The sequence below is a fragment of the Microplitis demolitor genome, chromosome 5 (assembly GCF_026212275.2).
Source record: "Microplitis demolitor isolate Queensland-Clemson2020A chromosome 5, iyMicDemo2.1a, whole genome shotgun sequence".
Classification (NCBI taxonomy): domain Eukaryota; kingdom Metazoa; phylum Arthropoda; class Insecta; order Hymenoptera; family Braconidae; genus Microplitis; species Microplitis demolitor.
Window position 1 is genome coordinate 523,595 of NC_068549.1, and position 19,997 is coordinate 543,591.

Here is a 19,997-nt window from a genome sequence, read left to right on the forward strand (position 1 = left end):
TGCAAATCGAGATTGGCTTTGTGGCCTGTCTGAATTATTCTATCTGTGGTGTAAATATCATCACCACCAATTTATGTTATCTACTGATGCAACTTGTATACACCAACAACAACACCAACAACAACGACGACGACGATAACAACGAATAACTTGAAGATGTTGTTGTAAGCCGATCTCACTTCCCGAGTGCCCTGCTTCGTTTCTCGTTTCCCTGATCATCATTGTTCACTTACATACTCTATCAGCCAGCGTATAGAACAAACCACCAAACCACGCGAACCCAATGAAATTTCACGAGAAAGTTTTTTATTCGCTTCTGTGAAATAATAAATCAGGATAAATAATTTCTTTTCCACGATGAGAACTTAATATCTGCAACATCATAATGGAATTGTTTGCTTATAAAATAATTTTGCGGGCAGGAATCTTTGGGCTGTAATTTCCCAGTTTGATATTTTTTTCTCTTTTCTTTCCCAGTAAATTAATATCATGCCTTTGAATATTATTTTTATAAATAATAATAATTTATACTTTTAAAAGCGTGGCATGTATTTTATTTAATTTTTTGTATAGCCGGTGATATTATTACCGCGTGCGGGTTAGCGGATGAGTTAGTTGAAACAGGTTGAAAGAAGAATCGAGGTTCGAGGTAGTTCGAGGTGGTTCCAATCTTGAGCATGAGTTACGACTGACCCCATAAATCCATACAGGTCACCCAGTAATTGGCGGGGCCCAATTCTCGCACCCAATCAGCGCTTTAGCTCTGATGTACGATGACGTCATGTATTACCAGGGATTTACACGGGAAAATTAGAGCCCGTGCATGACTCGGTGAATCTTCTTAACCACTCTCAAGTACACACTGCACACATTACTGGTAAATAACCAGGCTATACATATATCAAAGATCCACCCGTTGATTGTCCACATTAAACTACTCTGAGCTTCGTGGTGATTTGCCCTCTACCGTACAAACTCCAAACACTCGTTTATTTCATCTCTTTACTCTAGATTTATTTATCGTGATTTGATTTATCGTGATTCACGATCCCACTGGGAACTCGCTAAAATTGCTTACCGTATTTAAAAATAAACTCCACTCATCTCGTTCAAGAGCTTTCTTTTTTTATATTATTATGATCAGTAATAATAAAGGAAAAAATGAAATCCAACACTTGCATTGTTTTCAATTCGAAATAAATTTAATTAAATCAGTTTTAATGGTCCATAATAATAATAATTATCATTATTATTATTTGTTAGTAGATCGTCAATCGTGAATCATGGTTAGAAATCAGAATAACTATTAGGACTTTCTAAGAATTTATCATTAAACGTCCGTTAGATCGTCGTTATTTTTAGTAGTAGTTATTATAATATCCCGGGATAGCTGTGCGGGCCTCTCGGTCTCTGGCTCGCTCGTTCGCTTGCTTGCTTGCTTGCTTGCTCTCAGTGGATCCACCGTTTTTTCCATCCAGACGATACGAGGAGAATTGAATCGCGTCAAAGTTAATGATAACCTTGGATCCATGGAGGCTAGTTGCTAGTATCGGAACTCTATCTGCCCAGCTGGATTTGGGGAGATCGAGCATCAGGTGAGAGCTTAAGAAAAAATTAAACTAGTGGAGGAAAAAAACAAGGATCGTGGGGGAAGGAGAGTAGTTTGGGTAATCCGGTTTGAGGTCACCCGAGTCCGTGTTACGGATGAGCATTAGAATAAAAAATAATAATAAAATAAGAAACTGACGACGTGGTCCGGTATTAGTTTTTAAAAAATAAAATGAGACAAGTGTGTGTCCACACCGTTAATTTCTCTTCGTATACTGTCCACCCAATGGCAATTAATTATCGGCGATCCGGTTTTTCGGGAATGCTCTTTTGATAGTACTCCTCAGTCTTCTCAGTCGTCGCTGGTTGTTGTTGTACGCCGTAACTATAATTCACGATGATCGTTAGTAATTTATTTAAAATATCTCTATACTCAAGACGGCTTCAAGCTCTCAGCTCTCAACTCTCAACTCTCGGACCTCTCCAGAAACTCTTAAGCCCCATTTCCGGTCTTAATAAAAAATCATTAGTGTCGAGGTAATTTTTACAGTTGATACTAAATCGTAACTCAGATTTTATTTTTCCTGTTATTCTTGAATTACTGGATTTTACGAGTTAACTCTATCTATTTCAGATTTTTACTATTCACATTTTTACCCGTTCGTCTATACTATTTTATATTTTTTTATTCTTCAACATTCCTTTTTGTCGTTAACTCGCACATTGCGCCGCGGCCGGTGCATCCCGGCACACTACATACCTTACTCGTGTGGGCGATGGGTCGTAGGTCAGATGCACCAGCCAGCGGCTCTCAATTCCGGATTCTCCTCCTTTTCCATTCATTATTTTTCACATTTTCTGTCTCCTCTATTTATCATATTTATTTATTTACATTTTTTTCCCAATGACAAATTTAACTCTTCATAAATATAAATAACTTTTCATCAGAAAATTTTTCATTTTCACCAATTAATAGAATGAATTTTTTTGAAAAAAAATTAATTAAAATAAATTAATTTATTTTAAATTGAAAAAAAAAAAAAAATAAATAAAAGATAAGATTTAAAACAAAGAAAAGTCTCATTAACCACTAAAAAAATAATATTCCATACATCAGGACATTAAAGATAATTTTTCCATGCCTAAACCATCTCTCGCAATTTCAATTGGTTTCCAGTGTTTTGCGGCTCGTCTTCTTATATATTTTTTTGTTAATAATATTTTTATGTACATCGAGGATCCTCTGTTACTCTCTCTCCTGTTGTGCCCTCGGTGGCAGCTCACTTGGGGATAATATAAAGTATGGTACTGCCGCAGAAGCAGTTACACTGATTGCCGTGTTTTCAGTCTCGAAAAGAACAACTACTCCTCCCGACAGTGGCCCGTGGGAACCGCGAGCCCGCAAACGCCGCGGACCACGTACGCGATGATGCTGTGTACACTCTGGCGTCTCAGTCTGGTGTACCTGCTCCTTCATGAAGCTCTTATCTTGTGTAAGTGTAATACAGAGGAGCCAGAGACGAGCGGTTAGCGTGCCGCAAGTTTCGCCAGTAGAGAAACGAGGGGTTACTCTCAACTAAACTCACAGCCTTGTTTTTGATTACTCGTAATGAGCCTTCTAGGTCATATTCTAATCCAAAATATACTTTTTCTTCTCACCCTGGCAGAAAACCGGAAGTTTGTTTAATGAAATCCGTGCGAAACTTTAATTCGAATTGAATAAAATATTTTCTGCCAGGTTTAAATTAAGTAACCAGTGATTCATTCTCTGGCGATCAACAACATCTTGGCTCTCCCATGACGCCTGTTGGCTATACCAGCGGTGACTAATAAACTCAGCTCTTAGGGCGGGTATATACTTACCATACATATATTTATATATGTACAATGTGTATTGGTATATTATATGGGAGGCCGAGTTTCGTAATTCAGTGTTTAAACGCGGTCAACAATGTCTAGTCAAGTATCAGGGACAAGCCTCACCCCTGCTCGTGGGTGATAGTGACAATTATTTATATTATTTTTATGAAAAAATATTTTTTTTTGTCACCCACATAATCTAGATATATAACTGATTTAATTCTATTCTTGCTAAAAAAATATATTCTTATTGTTTTATTCAAAATATTTAGATATTTTTTATGTCTTGTCTCTTTTTTCCCACACTCGAGCATCCCCAGAGTCTAAGAACAAACAATAACATTTTAATTTGAAGTAAAAAATATAATTTTATAAACTGTAAACTACAAGATAGTTTGAATCAATGATTAAAATATATGATAAACCATTTTCCATCATCTAACAGGATATTTAAAGGATAATATCGGATAAAAGTAAGGATAATAATAATTAATAATATGATAAATCACAAATAAAAAATAAAGATAATTAGCTCGTGAAAATATCAAGGAGATGGATCATCATTTTGAGCCATGATAAACCACCGACAAACTCCCAGTAATTGGCTACCCGTTACATAATGTATAGAACGACGATATTATCAATATAAATATATATATATATATATATATTTTAAAAGCGCGTGAAGGGGGAATCGGTATTAATGTACCAGCGATATTAACGGAGTGATAGGAGCAATAAATAGCATCGTGAAACGCTAAGTAAAAGTCTATCTCTCTCCAGGACTCTAAAGCTCTCCTTGTCTCGTTTGTGTATCACGATCTATCTATCTATCTATATATCTATCTGCTTGCCTCCTTACCTTCCAGCCGTGTTGCCGTTTTGCAGAGTCTAGTCTAGTGGGATATTTAACACCAGCAACACACAATCTGGCAATAACTACGGCAACTCGAGCGAGACCGTTACCGTTGTATCTATCAATTAAGCGATTTGTTGGAGGGTTGGGTTTTTTATATGTTTATATTCATGCGATCCTGGTACAGGAGCATGTGAGCCAGTAGAATAAGTGCCGAGGATGTTACGTGCTCGAGAGTGCTGTTTAAGGGTCTCAAATGTATTTATTTGTATAGGAATAGAGCCAGATATCACGCGTTAGCGAACTCCTCCGCGATCGGATACCATCGGTTCACTAAGATACCAATCGCCCAGCTGTTGAGTCTTGTCGGGTATCACACTCCTGTGTAGTTCAACTTGCTGGATAATTATCCGATCTACTGTACTTTATTGCCTTGGGGTTATTTAGTTATTTTATTGCCTTTTTATTTACACTTTATTTGATAAATATTAATCCTACTTTACATTACTCGAGTTATTTATTTTATTCCCATAGAAAGTGTATCGATTATATAAATAATTTATTTCAGCTGGAAATAAAATTCATACTTATAATTAATTTTAAAATAAATTTTCATTTTTCAAATTTTAATCATTAATATAACCTGGTTATAAAACCCCACTTACTTCCCCTTGTCTACTTAAAGAATTTCATAATTATCCAAGAAATTAATTTGATAAATCACTGGAACAATAAATAAATGTCGAAACAATTGGCCGGGAAAAAAGACGAGTCACGCATCATCAGGTAATCGCTTTGTTATCCACCCACTTATTCGATTGTCGTGTGTTATATTACATTAACTCTGGCACAGGGGCGTTAAAAGCTGCTGCATCTTGTCTCTTCCTATTCTATTCTATTCAATTGTCTAGTTTTTACCAATTGGTGGGTGCAAACGTCTCTCCCGGTTATTGAGTAATTGGAACATGGCCTCAATATATATTACACACATCTATTCCTTCATTTATTTTCTGTGCCCCTAAATGGCAACACTCACCGAGTTTAACTCTACATATACAGATTCATATAAAACCAAAGGAAGCTCTTACTACCAGCAGTTGATGGATTTTTTCTTTTTCGATTACATCTTTCTTTATTTTGTCATAGCCTTTGTTTTAAAATTCACTCTCTTTATCTTCCTCTCGTTCAATAGTATAGTAGCGCACACACTCACTTGATGCTGAATAAACTGAGCCGAGAGTATATACGTATATATAAATATATATATACTCACTTTCGCATTAGGCTTCATTGTCCTCCCACGAGGATTTATGCTAATCCGATTCCCTCAGTTGTCTGACTATGTCGGAAACAAACCAAGGAGTGTCGCCAGGATATTGCTAATAATTTGTCTTTTTCTCACACGAACTCTATTGACACCTGTATTTTCTTATTTATTATTTTTAACACTGTAGAAAATTTTTTTGACCCAGTGTAATGTAACAATTCAATGATCGTTTGTTGCTCAATAATCAAAATTACAATGAGTAACACCGAATGGTGTAAAAAAAGTATACAGTTGTGTAAAGTTCTCTGGGTCCATGTTTACACCGAACTTTTTTTAATTTAATATTTAGTTAAGGAAAAAATTCAGTAATTTATCATTTATAATTGAAATCTAAAATTGACATAAATTGAAAATTTTTGAATTCTTATAAATATTAATTAAGACCTATGCCCGTCTGCTTAGATGAAAATAATAATGATAATTACTCAACAATATTTTTTAACCTTTTCGAAAAATTTCTAATTTTACGACACTGAAAAATAATCAATACGTAACATCGAAATTAATTGAAATCAGCCGACGACTTCTAAACCTAAATAATGCAATTAAGAATATCTTAGCTCAATGAAAATTAAAATAAAAGTTACTCTAAATGATTGTCCCTTTCTCACGACCTCAAAATTCTTAATAGGTCACACTAATGACCAAAATGGTAATAAATAAAAAAAAAAAAAATTTTAAAAGTACCTTAGGATTTAAAGTGAATGCCGAAGAGGCTTCACATCATAAACTTTACTATACATTTATATTTAAACTTTTTCCATCATCAAGGTTACAAAATAACATTAACGACACACTGATGCTCTCAAGTTCACAGGGCGTATCATCCTTTCTCTTCATCTATAATTAGGTCGTTCTGTTTTATTTATACATTTACAAATTTTCTTTAAATCATCGGCGTTTACTTTCATTTGTACGGCGCTTATTGATACAACCGATAATTTAAATATTTAAATGATAAATAATGAAGTTTCTCCTGGCACTTGTGTTTTCATTTTCGGTGAACTTTTTTAAAAATAAATATTTAAATTGTCTCGAGTTATCATGCCGTGAGGAATTTGTAAGCTCAGCAAAGATGTCAATCACCATGATGTTGCTTGGAGGTTACACTTATTAGGCGCATCATCGGCATCCCAACTTATATGTACATGTGTATGTTTATATATATGAAGACGAACTACTTATTCAGAAGATTTATATCTGACACTTGGGTTTCGCGCAGGGGTAACTCAATTTGTAGTTACAAACGAGGATAATATGATAATGGGTTACTCCAAGTGCTCTTTCAGTTTTCAAAGAGCTCGAAACGAGCCACCCACCTGTGCACTGTCATTTATTAACGTCTGTCAATGATAATCCTGCGTCAATGCATCACCAGGCTATTCGTGTTTTGTATTTCCAACACATCACTCTTGGGGTTCTTGTACACCAGTTTCATTTTTTTTTCTTTTTTTATTACATACCAATTATTTAATTTTTTTTTTATCATTTCGATTAATTTTACATTTGATTATTATATTTATTTAAATAGGAGGTCATTAATAAAAAATTTTGGTCATTTTTGGGCAAAATGTGGCTCCTTGAAAAAATTAAATTTTTGTGTAATTAAAAAAAAATTACAAAAAGTAGTTTCATAAATAATTAAGTATTAAATTTATCGTTGTATTTAATGACTAATAGACTTAATTTAAGCCGTCAAAAATGATGAATGATTAATGAGAAAAAATAACCAGTTCAAAGTACAGATATGTCGGTTAAAATGTTATAATTACATGTCTATTGGGTGCTGAATAATTTCCCGTCTCTTTTGTTAAATAAATACCTCTTTCATTCTCCCATTCTCTGTCTTTTTTTTTAATGGTATGATACTTTTTATAGTTCATTCAATACTATCCGGCACTTTGGCCACCGCAAATTACAAGACGTCCGACACCGACCGCGTCGCGATTGACGGCCGGATTGTTAAAAACAATCGATAGATCCATCGATCAGCCGGAGCTATCGATCATTGATCGAGGACGTCGAGCCAAAAATTTTTAAGCTTTTTTTTTAATTAAAAAAATAAAGGGAGAGATTAAGAGGGAAAAAAGGTATTGTGTAGCAGGTAGATAAAATGTATTGCCTAACGAGGTCGTGATTATCGGAATAATGGGCAGACTAAAAAATAAAAATAATCATTATAAATTTCTTATATCGGCTGAAATAATTTTTTTTACTTTTGTTATCCAAATGAAATATAATCTTTTTTAACTTATTCTCAACGTCTATCAATCTTCATACCGATTTATTATAATAATAATAATAATAATAATAATAATAATAATAATAATAATAATAATGAATCGTGTATGTGGAGATCTGGATGAGAAAACATTTGTAATGAACGCGTTTCAGTAAAAAATAAATAAAAGGCAGATGATAATCAAACAGAAATCTATTTAACGATTTATGCTTCGTAGCAAGGGCAATAATCGAGCCCTGACAAGGATCGATGTCGATCCTCGGCAATCGATAGGGGGTCACTGGTTTCATTAAACAAAAAGTACATTTTTTATTTTTCCATATCGTAATGCGCAAGTGATATTATAACACGGAGTATTATGGTCTTTAGTCATGAGAGAGCTGAATTTAAAGCAAAGGTGGATCGGGGCGTGGAGAACGAGAAACTCTGCAGGTTATGTGTTGTACCGTACACCAGGCACCGGAGCAGATATATTATAAATGTAATGTGTATAACCCCTTATGCGCGAGCTATGGAGACCTGGACCACTGGCTGTGCACAATTAGGCCTCGGTGTGGAACGAATTCATCTTCGTTTAATACGTTTCAGACTTATGGACTTTACTATGGTTAAGTATAAATGTATATGGGGTTCTGCTGGAGATCGATTATCAATCATGCCACCTTTGATTATTGTGCATCTGAGTCATGGATATTGTTTTTATCATTTTTTTTACACCCCAGCTAGGTAAATATTTAATAATTCTTCGAGTTGTTCGTTTATTTTATTTTAAAATCGAGTTTCAAAAAATTCCTCAATTAAAATTTATGCCGATACGTCTGTCGGCTAGAAAAAAAAAATACTCTACATATAAATAATAAAATGAATAATAAATCTAGTTAAGTGTTGGTAACTCGGTTTGAATAATAAATCGTGCAATTACAAGGAAAAATTCCTCGTAAAAAAATAAAACTCCTTATCATCAACTCGTATATATACAAAGTGCATCACAATTAATTTATTCATCGACCCGCGTCGCTTTCGCTTGCACACAGTTAACTCACCCGTTAGATTTAAATTTCACGACGTCAAGTGAATGTAAGTAAATATATTTGCGTAAGTAAACGAAACTCGCATCATTTAACTCGTCTATTGCCTATATCTACGCTTACCCACATTACATATATGTATGAATATATCCACTGCACACACGCATACCTCATGGGGAAAAAAGTTTTAACGATAAAAAAATTATGCCGTAAATCACAATAATATCCTAAAAACTTTATTCTGAAAAATAAAACTCACTGCTGCAGTATATATTCCTATAAAAATAATTTCTATTCATATTGTAAACACATAATTTATCGTTTACGTTGACTTAACTCACCTCTACACAATACTAAACACAACACAGACACTCATCATCCTCCATAAACAGTAAACACTAACATAAAAGTTAATACTACCAAGTGCTGCTGCCTCAACAGAGCAACGATTATTGCGAAAGTTTTAATAAACTAATCGACGCATCTTCACGTCATGTTAAACTTAAACTATTTCACAATATCTATATATTTGTGTACGTAGTTTACACATGTCAAAGATCATATTTTCCATATTTACGTAAATATTATTATTCATATTTATCATTATTATTATCATTGTTTTCAATTAATTTTTTATTTAAATCAATTATGAAAAAATAATAATTTATAAATTTATTTATTACCGAAAAAAATTATTTTTATTTTGATCGATGATATCTCAGTGATTGTTGGAGATAAATAAATGTCATAGGTGGTTTTTGAAGAGGTAATTTTATTTCCAACAACTTTTGTATCAATAAAAAATTATGTAAAACCGGTAGTTTAGTAGATAAATAATATTTTATGTTTGAAAAAAAATTAATTGTTAAAAAAGTTATTTTTTTTTTTTTCAACGCGGCTACAACTTTTAAATAATCAATTTCACGCGAATTTTTATGGGACCAAAGTTGTAGGAAATTGAATTACCTTTTCGAAAACTAGCTACGAAAGTTGCTTATTGTGAATAGTTATAGTTTTTCAACTCAAGTTGTCATTATTTTTAAATTTAAAATCGTGATCTGAAATAAAAGAAATGAATAAAACCGGAAATAAACTAAAAAGACCTAATCGTAATAACAATTTAAACGTTTTGCCGACTGGAACAAAGACTCTAAAAAAAAAAGCAAGACGGCAATAATAAAGATAAGAAAAAAAAGTACGAGACCTAAAACTAATATCAAGCGAAACCCACAATTGCGGTCTCGCGGACTTGGCCTCGCTACTGTGGCCAACCCTCCTATCCGCTCTGGCAACCTCCTAAAAACTCGGTCCCTCGCCCCTCATCAACCCCACAGAGTGACTGCCGATCGAGCCGAGTTCGTAACCTCGCGGCACCTACTCGTGCCGACTCGCGGAAGGCTTCGAACAATTTCGCGGTCGGCAGGACTAATTTTGAATGCCATTAGTTAGCACACGCCGACTGCTGTGCATACTTCTGCAGACAGAATAACCATAATAAATAATAATAACAACAAAATAAAGAAACGAACTGAAATGATACGGAATTATTTTATTCGCCCTCCTCTGCACTTTCTTTTTCTATCTCACCAAGGATTTCATCTCAAGCCCCGGTCCTCACTCACTCAGTTGATTCTTATTCTTATCCACCAGTTGTTTATTACCCGCGTATTTTAATATTTTTATTATTATGTCTTTGTCTGACGCATGTTGGCTTGTGCCTTCAATATACTTTTATTCCCCACCCATTACGCTACAGTGGCAGTGGCAGCACACAATTTTAGATTGCCGGCTCCTGTTCACGTTTTAGTTGCTCTGTTGATTCTACTCGATCGTCTTGAGGGTCTTGAGTAACCTGCTACTACCAGCCGCAGAAGAACACGTTCAACTTTAAAAAGAGGATGAGGATGAGGATGAGGATGAGTTTATGCCACCGGCTGAGTAACCGAGCTAACCCATGAGTTTATAACAGCATCGGCAGCTACTGTACTCTTCTATATCTTTACCTCTGCCTCTATCCCACTTTGTATTACCTGCATTATGATGATCCAGACGCCAATGCATTATATATCAGAGCTTGGTTACACGAGTGGCGCCACCACTTCTACCCCGACCACCCTCGGCTCGTGATTGAATCGCCGCGAACAACATGAATAAAAATCCCTATTCTATTATCTACATTGTCTGCTCACCAGCCTTCAATACACATAAAATCCATCCAATTTTCTCGCGCTCCAGTCATTATCGCTAATAAAATTGATTAATATTTCATTTTTTAGTTTTTATTCCCACAAAATATTTTAATTATTCAGCAAAAGTAAAAAAAATATCCGAGTGTTTTCCTCTTTGTTTATTTTTTTAATACATTTGTCCAAGTATCACGTATTTGTGCTTTGATGTACCGCACAAGCTTATGCACCGCGGATATGATGCATTATAATGCGAGCCCACTACCCGGATTTACTGGCAGGGTATACAGAGTATAAACTACAGAGGAACAAGAATTATCCCACGGGGTTCGCGGGGCTTTAGGGGGTACATTTGTACCATTATTCGATAATCAAATCTACGCACTATTATTATTGTTATTGTTATTTATATTTTATGTGTGTTTGTTTGTACTACTGTGTACTAACACTAAACCACAAGCTCAATAATCGAAATATTATATTATGTGAATAGAAAGGCTCATTTTGTCTGTCTGATGAGCATCGGTATTACGTAAACTTTTATTTTCACTTAAAAATTACTATTTTTAAATGAACTATTTTTTTTTTTTTTTTTTTTTTTTTCTTTTAGTAACCGTAGCAAAAAGTTGTGTAGATTATGGTGGGATTTTTTTCTTTATTTAATATTTTGTATTGTAAGGAGATATAAAAACGCGGATCGGCGAGTAACAAACAAAAGTGTAGGAGCTCCTGAGTTACGCGTATAATACATTACTTTTTATTTTTTATTTCGTAAATTATTTTTTGTTTATTTATTATCTTTTTGGCCTTTTCTTTTTTTTTTTTTTTACATTTATTCTGTTGTATCTCCAGCAACTAAGACTGTTTCGAGTAGTGCCCGGGGGGTGGAGAGAAGGGAGATGTTACGTGGCCTGTAATTTGCGCGATCAAGCCCGCGGGATCTCATCGCGATTCCTTTATGTTCGTTACGACTAACTTTTTTGCTCCAATGATATTCTCGATTAAATTTAAACAAAATTTCTCAGTTAAATAATATTCAGATCATTAAATTTAACTTTTAAATTTAATCCCGCTGCCACCACTCAGTGATATAATTTCTTTTTTGTGAGCTAAATTTTAAATTAACCGATACGAGTGTTGGCGCTAGAAAATAACTTGGCATCGAGTCAGTTGGAATAGGACTCGATTAATGTTAAGTAAAGCACGCCGCGTTTTTTTTTATTTCCCACGCGCATTACTGACGATCGGTAGCAGCACTTTTATTTGTAACCGATTGCCTGAGAGATTCGACTGTGGACGTGTCGAGTAATTAGAAATTTTAGGTTGGTCAATTTCGTTCCGTGATGTTAAGTCAGACACCGACTTGTACCTGTGTTAAAAATAATTAATAATGTCGGGATGTTATGTGATGTCTATACGAATGTATATTACATATGTATGCGGACGTAGCTCATCACTTGATCACTCACTCGATTTACTTTTAAGTCGAACCTTTTATTTGTGGTTGGATTTTTATTTAGGATCTTGACTTTCCCAGCTTGATTGACCTCGGTCATTTATCATCGCTGGTACATTTCTTAAGTTTCAACATCAATGATCATAATAAATATTTTATTGAAAATTCATATCAAACAAAAAATATTGTTTTTAATTATCGATATTTGAATTTAATAAGTGGGATTGTGATTTATGGGCCGTATTTATCTTACTCGAATTGTTGATACAAGAAATCAATATAAAACAACACAATACAAAAATTTTCGAAACAAATGTTTCTTTAATTTTATGCAATTAATCAAAATTTATTTTTAAACAGTCTGAAGGAAAAATTTTGTTTGTTTGACATTGCGTTAAAATCGGGAAATTTAATCAGAGATATTTTATTGAATGATTTCCTTTTATGAAAATTAAAAATTTGTGCGGCAAAAAGTTTGAAAAATAATCAGCATTGGGACACTGAAAAAATAAATGAAATTATTGAGACAAAATAAATGATTTATTAAAAAGATGAATTAGATAACATTGTGAAGACATAAAATATCTGGTGGTTATCTTGTATAATCGAATATTCATAAAATATGTATTTAAAATGTGTATAAACTTATTTAGCTAAAACGATCGATGTGCATTTATTTGAATGAGGAAAAGAAAATAGACAATGGCGCGATAATTCCTGGAACTTTTCCCAAGTATTTACGAGCATATATATCGTACTGAAGAAGTTACAAGAAGCACGTTCTGCCGTTCCTATATACACTACATCCACTACATACATTTGTGCATCATTGTGGGGATCGTAGACCGTAGACCGAAGACTGTTAACTGCGGCCTGAAATAGTATATGTGTCTTCTCAGTGTCTTCTTTACTTAACTTGTAGCATCGCTTTCAATGTAGATTCAATGGGAATAATATTTTGTTCTATGGGATATGTACACCAGAGGCGCGTCGTCTATGAAAATGCCTACTGTTGAATCGTGTTCTCGTTCTTGTTCTTGTTCTTGTTCATTTTTCTCGTTGTTTTGTTTTTGCTGATGCTGTTATTTTAACTGAAACCCCGTACCGAGAGAGAAAGGAACTACAAAATAAATAAACGGAATCACACATTACTGTTATCAACATCAACGGTATCCATTTCACCGGTTAGCTGGCGAGGATCTGCCGTAGACTGGATAATATTAATGAAGGACGAAAAGGACTCGCCGGTGGTCTCGGGTTAAACGAACACGAAAAAGTAACGCGTTGACTTGATTAATTGTCTCTGGACAAAAATTTGTATTGTAGGGCACTTTTTTTATTTATTTTTTTTTTGTGCTGACCAAACAAAGGACTGCCAGATCGAGTCCGTATCATGGGTCCATAGAAGAGCCCAGTTGAAGAGGAGGAGATGGAAGTGAAAAGGGAGACAGGAGTGGCTTTCAACGTACGTGTCGTTCGGTGTAGACGAGTGGCAGGCGTGGGTGAGCCCACAGACAGAACCCATTACTTAGTGAGCTATTAAAAGATCTTTCTCGTGTATCAATATTGAGATTATTCATTGGCCTCATGTAATACGAGATATCGAAATTATGCTGGAATATATTTTCTTAGCAATATTACTATACATATATAAATATACCATGACTCTCAAATATTTTAACATGTTTGTTTTAATAATTATTTCCGCTTTTTAAATATTTTCAAATTTTCGCTGTTTAAATTTCATTGAAATATTCAAGAATTGGATGAATCTATAGACGGTTTGATTTAAAATAGTTGAAATAGTATGAGCGATTTTGATGTTGGCTGGCTTGTGAATTTACGAGTCGTGATCTGCGGTGGCTGCAGTGGCCCGTAGGGGCTTCCGCTTGGCGCCAAGTTGGTATTTACATCTCTGTCATTACCATGTGCGCGCCCGTGGCTTACTCACGCACGATCATACACACACGGGTAGGTGCACTATCGCGTCTTATATATATCTCACATCATACACTATACATGTGTACCAGGTACACCGTAGATAAATACCGGCGAAGTATATATGCGTGAGCACGTGCACGCGCAACTATAAACGCGTGGGAGTCGACGACGAGGTGTCTCGTTCTCCACGATCCATTGTCCAATATAATAGCTCTGCACGCGCGATGAAATTTACTTCCTGACCCCTATCCTCTGCAGACTCTTCCGAGCCAAACTTTCTCACCAAAAAACCTCTTGATTTTAAAAATAAACATGAATCGAGATTTGCAACTCGATGTAGCTAATGTGCTTACATAACACAAGCAGTCATTTGTATCTATTTTTTTTTGCCTCTACAATGCACTGGATTTTGAAAAGTAAGAAGAAATGATAATATAATGAAGGCAAGTGAGTACTTACAGAGTAAGTAAAGCAGCGATTAAAGTCTCCGCAAATGCCCTACGGAGTTGTTTCCACAGAATACTACTTAATGCATGCTGTTAACTTGAAAGGAGAATAAAAGAGACGGCGAGTGGATAAGAAGAGACGGACAAAATAAGTTAAGTAGTGAGTAGTGAGCAAGGGAAGCTGAGTTAACTTAAGTTAAGTTGAGTCAAGCCAGTGCAATAAGACTTTGCACGACTAGTCATAAAATTCCACACGATAGTTTAATTTGCAGTTTGTACTTAGTAGGGTCATCTTAGAATGTTTTTCTCCTTCTTCATCATACTCCTGCTGCTCTACTCTGATAACTCTAATTAATGTCTATTATTTTTAAAATAAATCACTATGATTAATCATTAGAGCAAACATTACGTATCACTAATTATTGCTTTATTAATTTTAAAAAACATATTCTAATACTTTAAGTAAATTTTTTAACTTTTTTTTTAGTTTCTTTAAATAAATGAATAAATTTAATTATTATTGCAAGTACTCGTACACAGTTGAGATATAATAATAGTTCATTTATTATTTACAAGTTAGCTAACGTGACTTGTCCGTTAACTTATCGTTGCTGGTGGATATCGTGCAACGCGTGGGCCACTTATTATATATTATCGTAAAGTTTATCCCACGATAAATCGATATATTGCTTTTAAAAGTCTTTATCAACAAAATCACCTTATAATCTCATCATTATCATAACTATTACCATTATTGGTACTCCTATCATTATTTTGTCCTGGTCATTGTCGCACGTGAGTCCAAGCTATCCATCATCGAGCCAAGCTAAATAATTCCACACGCAGTCCAAGTTATTGTTGTTAAAAAATAGATTCAGACTTTCACAATGAGTTGACAAATTAAAAACCTCGAGATAAATGTCAAAAAACGACAAGGGAAATAATATTGATCAGTATTTTATAATTATTATTTATTATTAATTACATTTAATATTTGTTGCCAGTTGTCATGATATTTTTATTTATTTAGCAACACAAAATTTTAATACACTAATAAAACATGTAATTTAACGCAGCCCCTGATGAAAAAAAATATAAATTTATTCAGTAAGTTAAAATATAAATTTTATTACTCATAAAAAGTGGCCTGATTGATTTTTATTAATCACTGTGAATTATTAATTGTTGTTATTAATTATTAAATTTAATTTTAAATAACTTGTGTCGTAAACATATGTTGAGTAACATCACGGCCGGTGAGTTGAGGAAAAAATTTTTTTTTTTATTGTATAATTCTAAAAATGTGTAATCTAGATACATTTGGATATATACATATATATATGTATATAAATATAAATATAACTATAAAGGTGGTGCGAGAAGATCATGAGGTGAAAGAGAGTGGGCGAATGTTGGCGAGTCCAATCAGGAATTCGGCCCGGATCTTAAACTCCTCGAGGGTCGACAAGGAGAGAAGAGAAAGAGAAAAGACGAGTTGGTGTAGTGTATTAACGATCAGCTAGCGAACAACTATAATACTCATCTTCTCATATATGTATATAAATAGATGTGTGTATGTTTTACTTTTAGATGTATATATATTATATATATAAAAGAGAGAAGACTATTCGAATGCGGGTCCACCCCTCTTAGCTCTCCGCTTCTTAGCTCCACTCGGTACATAAACTCGGACGCGTAAAAGGTCACCCGAGGAAAGGCCTTCTCTCGCGCGTTTTATTATATATATATATAAATGTATATATAGATAGTCAACCGTGCCGCGCGCGCGTCAGCTGCCATTTCTGGCAAATAGAATCCCATCGAGCGTAGGGCAACGATGTTGCATCGAGAACCGCTCAAGCGGTCTGTCGCTACGAGAAATCGACTTTCCATGAGTTGATACGTCCCTCAACCGAACCCAAGCAGTTTCTCTATCCTATGCAATTCTAGGAACGATTCTTAAATCAGTCTTACTTAAATATTTACATTTTTAAAGTCAACCCTTAAATTATCAGTGGCGTGATTTAGATCTCAATACATTTTTCCCGGTTCGATTCACGTGCACAGTATAAATATGTCAATATATATAGACAGATATAGTCAGTAGAGGTATAGAAAGATAAAGTAAATGTAGTCGCGCCCAGTCATTCATTCTCATGGCGAGGAAAGAACAATCGAGTCGATTCGCGCGAGCGCGTAAGTTGGGCGTGTTCAAGAGCGACCGAGAGATGGCTCGATACATTTTCTTTCTCGTGAGTTGTACGGTGTCCCACAACGAGATTAACCTATACAATAAAACCGATACATGCTGTACAGTATGTTGATACAAGACTCATAAATGTGAGTAAGTGTAACAATGTTTAAGAGAACGGGAGAGTGATCTCGTTCGGGTGAGAATGCCGTGAGCGTTAGATGCATGTATATCGTGTAATAATGCATATTATACTCACTTCTCATTCGATTCCTTCGACTCGCTCACTCTTTATCTAAAACTCTTTGAGCGTGTGTGTTGCGCAAATTCCGCGCCATCTCCCGTGCGGGATACTCACTTTATCGGGTTTCACACAGGGTCATAAAAAATATCATTATTTCGTTTGTCTAATTGACGTTTCTATTCAATATTTATTATACATATTATTTATTGCGATAACAATAATTAATTATTAATAAATAGTTAACCGTTAATAATAATAAATAATGAAAATAATTATTGTAATTATTAAAATCTTTTGAATAACTAAATATTCATATTATTCAGTTGGAATGATGCGCAGCTCCTTACATACATATTTTATTCAACGATTGATGTTTCTCCGTGATCAATTAAATAATTACCTCATCTGGATACTGAATCATATCACGATGTACATCTATTAAACAGTTTATTTAAATAACCTGTTTCCGGGTGACAAATTTATAATAATAAATTTTATAATTAAAAAAAAAAAGTCATTTGATATTTTTATTCCCATTCTTGCCATCAAAGATATCCAAAAATTTATTTATTATTATTATTATTTTTTTTTTTTCAAAATCTTGCCGAATCGTAATTTATTACTCGTACAATTACTCCTCAGTAATTTGAGACAAAATATTTAAAAATACTTTTTTTTCGGGACAGTTTAAAATTTTTTGAGTAAATAAATTTCCCAAGTAATAGATAATTGATAAATAAAAGAAATAATTTTATTCAAAGAGTATTAACAATAATAATGATATATACCGGAAAAGTATATAGGAATGATTTTGCTTAAGCAGTACAGAGAATGATCGGATCGAACTACGTCGCCTCTGACCCGATGGCAAACGACTGTACCGGTAAGAAGCGACGTCTGATTTATAGTCGATCGGTCTGCGGTGTAGCTGCACGGGCGCGCATAAGGCATAAGGCATAAGGCAAGCATCTTCTTCCGCTCTGGCGTCAATGTTCCACTGGCTAGAGATGGGGAAAGCTCGTTTTCCCCCTCGACTTGGAGTGCACAGACATTAGCTTAAGCTCCCAAGAAAAATGTCTCTGCCGCTAACAAACACACACTCACATACATATCCAAGGATCTTTTATGCGTTTGCGTATTTTATTTATATACAAAAACATATTATATATACATATAAAACATGTTTATATGCGTATCTATAAAATGTCCATTGAATTCTTGAGAGTCTTTCTCTTTTGATGCGGCAGCTTAGTGGCTGGTAGCCAATGAGCCAGAGCTCTGTCATGACCGGAGTCTCTCCAATATTTTCACCGAATGCTAAGCGATCTTATATCTATCGAGCTCATCCTATTTCAATCCTCATCTCATTCCCGGTCCAAAGATACATAAATTCTTTTTGCTATCAGTCCGTGGACTTGTACTCGCGACAATCCGCGTTGGAACTGTGGTACGGTGACTTTCTGCTGACGGTTTACTTCTGAAGAAGAACAACAGTAACAACATCAGAAAAGTTTACATTAATGTATGAGCAGGGCAATCGTAAAACTCGATGTGTACACAGCAGTCTCGATTGGATTTCCTCAACTGACGACGTTATGGACAAAAAATATATATGACCAATAAAAAAATTATACATTCTGACATTACTTGTCAGATCGCAACTGACGCCGTATTATTTTTCCTTTTCATTTAAAATCTTGTGATATATAAATGGATCCGAGAATTATATTTTTCATCTCGATCTGTAAGATCTCTTTATACAGATATCGATACATAGATCGAGATGTATATAGCAGATAGATATTGTTGTTGATTATGCAGGATTGCTTGTTGCTCGCTCCGTAGGTTCTTTGTGTCAATTGCGTGATGCCTTCTGTCAATTCAGTTCTGGTATTTACTTTATGTGTTTATGGGTGGGTAAGTGTGTGTACATGTGTCTTTGCGTTTGTGTGTGTAGAGTTTGTGTAATGGCAAAGAGTGTGGTTGGGAAAAAAGAACGGATGCCATCGCACGCGCGAGAAGGCCATGGGTCGAGAGCTGGATCGGTAAATTAGATCTACGACAGATAGGGTGGCTTATAGAAAGGTTAAATCACGCCTTTCTCCATATATCTTATTATATATTCATTCACTTTTCATTTTTAAGTGCAATTTAAATTTAAATATTTTTTTTTAGAAAAAAAAAATTATTTTACATAAAATTAAATTTTGAATAATTTTGGAATTAACGAAAATATTAGTATATACCTCTTTTGAAATAAATTTAATAATCTATAAAAAATATGTCAGTGACTCTGATTGTTAATAGGTTTGAAGGAATTTTGATTAAAAGTGGGACACAAGATCAAAATATCATTTAAATAATCGACAGAACAATATACTTAAACATAATAAATAATATTTGCAAATCATTGTTTGTCCAAAGCCATTAAAAATAAATAAAACGAATATTCAGAATGATTTATTATCATACTAATGGTATAAATCATCATAATAATGTCACAACACAAACAAATACATGTGCGTTAGTATTAATTTAAATGCGTCTGACTCACGCGGAATTAATCTACTTTATTCTCTCACGAGTGCCGTCGACGCGGCCGTTACTACTTAGAAAGTGCTACGTTCCCTACACTGCACCACCAAACACACATACACACACGCGCACATATA

At 34.4% G+C, this 19,997-nt stretch overlaps 1 protein-coding gene across 3 annotated transcripts in view; it reads right to left on the reverse strand.

Moving 5' to 3' along the window:
• The window catches only part of LOC103569196 (myrosinase 1), a 74,277-nt gene that overhangs the window by 7,544 nt on the left and 46,736 nt on the right, over positions 1–19,997 (reverse strand). The window lies entirely within an intron of this gene.